Source organism: Lynx rufus, unplaced genomic scaffold (genome assembly GCF_022079265.1).
Source record: "Lynx rufus isolate CCGP_SWC_20201006 ecotype Redwood Valley unplaced genomic scaffold, mLynRuf1.p SCAF_46, whole genome shotgun sequence".
NCBI lineage: Eukaryota > Metazoa > Chordata > Mammalia > Carnivora > Felidae > Lynx > Lynx rufus.
This window is the reverse complement of record NW_025814863.1, coordinates 1,228,715-1,231,371: the sequence shown is the minus strand read 5'-3', so window position 1 is coordinate 1,231,371 and position 2,657 is coordinate 1,228,715.

The window sequence follows — 2,657 nt, the reverse complement described above, 5'->3', positions numbered from 1 at the left end:
GGTTGGTCCGAAGCTCAGGGAACGACCTGGGCTTGCAAGTGACTTCTGAAGGGTAGGGGGCAGTCCTGGAGGCCCGAGTCCATAACCTGTGGAATCGGATGCTGTCCCTGGGTAGATAGTGTGGGAATTGAGTTGTATTGTAGGACACCCGGATGGGGTCTACAGAATTGCTTGGTGGTGGGGGAACTGCTACCCCCATGAATTGAAATTGGGATCTGGATATTTTTAGTTGAGTTTACTTAGATGTTTGTTAATTCATTTTCTTTCTTTTTTTAATGTTTATTTATTTATTTTGAGAGAGAGAGAGAGAGAGAGAGAGAGAAAGAATGCGAGCTGGGGAGGGGCAGAGAGGGAGGGAGAGAGAATCCCAAGTAGGCTCTGCACTGACAGTGCAGAGCCCGACATGGGGCTTGACCTCACAAACCTTGAGATCATGACCTGAGCTGAAATCAAGAGTTGGACGCTTAACCAACTGAGCCATCCAGGCGCCCTCATTTTCTATATGTATGCTGTATTTCAGAAAGATGTAAGAAAGAGCTGTTAAAATTGAGCTAAAAAACAAGAAATTACTGTTTATTGTAACATTAACCTTAGCAAAGTAGAGCTAATGAGGTAATTTTGCTGCTTAAACAGTCATATAGAAAGCATGAGTCTCCATGTCTCTTCTCTGTGGCTTACATATTTCTATTCATTATGTAAGGCATAGTTATATGTCTATTAGTAAGCATATGCTATGTATATATTTCAAGATACATTGTGTAATGGGAATATTCAAGGCATACCATTCATATTATAATATAAATATGTTAAATATATATATATATATATCCATTATATTTCTGGTGAAATACATATACTATAATAGATATGCTATATAAGGATAAAAAAGGTGCTCCAAGTATTGTTATTTGTATTAGTTGAACTTGCACTGATACATATATATATATATATATATATATGAAGGGGGAGGAGGCTAGTGAGTACCAGTAGAAAATCTAGATGAAAACTGTAAAAATTTATAGATATTTCCTTTGAAAAATTATTTTTTTTCACAGCTCTCTAAACAATACTAGAATGTTCTGATAGTTTTGCAAACCTCAAAAATCCATTCGCGTTATCAAAGCATTTACCTACTCTCTGCTTCTGGTTCAGTGACGTACTCTGACAGTGACCTAGAGGTTAAGACACTCAAAATTTCTACCGGTTGCCAGAGCTGCTGCTACGAGAGGTAAGGCTTTATTTATTGCTAGAACCTTTCTACTTAGGAACTAAGGGACACAGGCTATTCCTGGATTCCCTAGATGGCAGTGTAGACAGGTCATACTTCTGAGTGAGGCCTTTTAATGAAGGAATTACTGCTTTAGATGTATCTAACCACTGTACTCCGAATCCTACTTGTAACTCTTCTGATTTCCTGTACATATGAAACAGTTTATAAAATGCTCCTGAGGGCAGCCAGGAAGATTGCTAGAAACAAGAACAGAAACATTTTTTTGGCAGGGGTCCCAAGGGGTTCTCAGGGGAAAGATGTCTTGATGTAAAGGAATTATCCTTAAGATCCTGGCTTGCACTATCTGATTCGCCCTTTCTAGCATTCATAGTTGTAAAAAGTTCAACTGCAGATAATTTTTGCCTGTCCACTTGTAGTTTCTGATCTTCGGTTACTAAATCAGTCCTGGAGACTGAAACACTAAATATCTTTCTCTCACCGTGCAAACCTCTCACCAGGCTGCATCTACCCAGTAACCAAACTGGTTCATTCTAGGTGTCTTTAGAGCACAATTCATCGCCACTGCTTCTGTGTATGTCCAGAGAGAGAATTATCTCTTGGCTAGGGTTAAATTGGTTCAGATCTCATGCTCTCGAGTCTTGAACCCTTAAAAATCTTCTGCACATCCATAGTTTTTCTCCTTGATCTTCAAATAGGTACACATTAGATAGGAGCACGGCCACGGGCAAATGTAAGTCAGGGGACCAAGCCGGGCACATCTCATTGGAATATCTTCTAACTTTTCACAATGCACTGGAGGGAATGCAAATTGTCTAACTGGAAATAGGACAGGTCCTGGGCTCAGCATGCATCCCTCACACCCCTGTACTGGTCAGCCACATTCTCTGCTCATAAAATGTAAATAGGGGTGCCTGGGTGGCTGAGTTGGTTAGGCGTCTGACTTCAACTTCAGCTCAGGTCATGATCTCACAGCTCATGTGTTCGAGTCCTGGATCGGGCTCTGTACTGACACCTCGGAGCCTGGAGCTTGCTGTGGACTCTGTGTCTCCCTCTCTCTCTGCCCCTCCCCTCTTTGTGCATGTGCTCTCTCTCTCTCTCTCTCTCAAAAATAAACATTAAAAAATTAAAAAAAAAGAAAATGTAAATAGATGAAAATGACCCTTCTATGATTCTATGAATTTGACTACTTTAGGTACCTTATGTAAGTGGAATCATGTAGTATTTCTCTTTCTATGACTGGTTTATTTCACTTGGCATAATGTTCTCAAGGTTCATCCATGTTGTCGCATATTGTAGAATTTCCTTGTTTTTATTATTTATTTATTTATTTTAGGTTTTGAAATTTATTTTTGAGAGAGAGAGACAGAGTGCAAGTGGGGGAGGGGCAGAAAGAGGGAAACACAGAATCTGAAGCGGGATCCAGGCT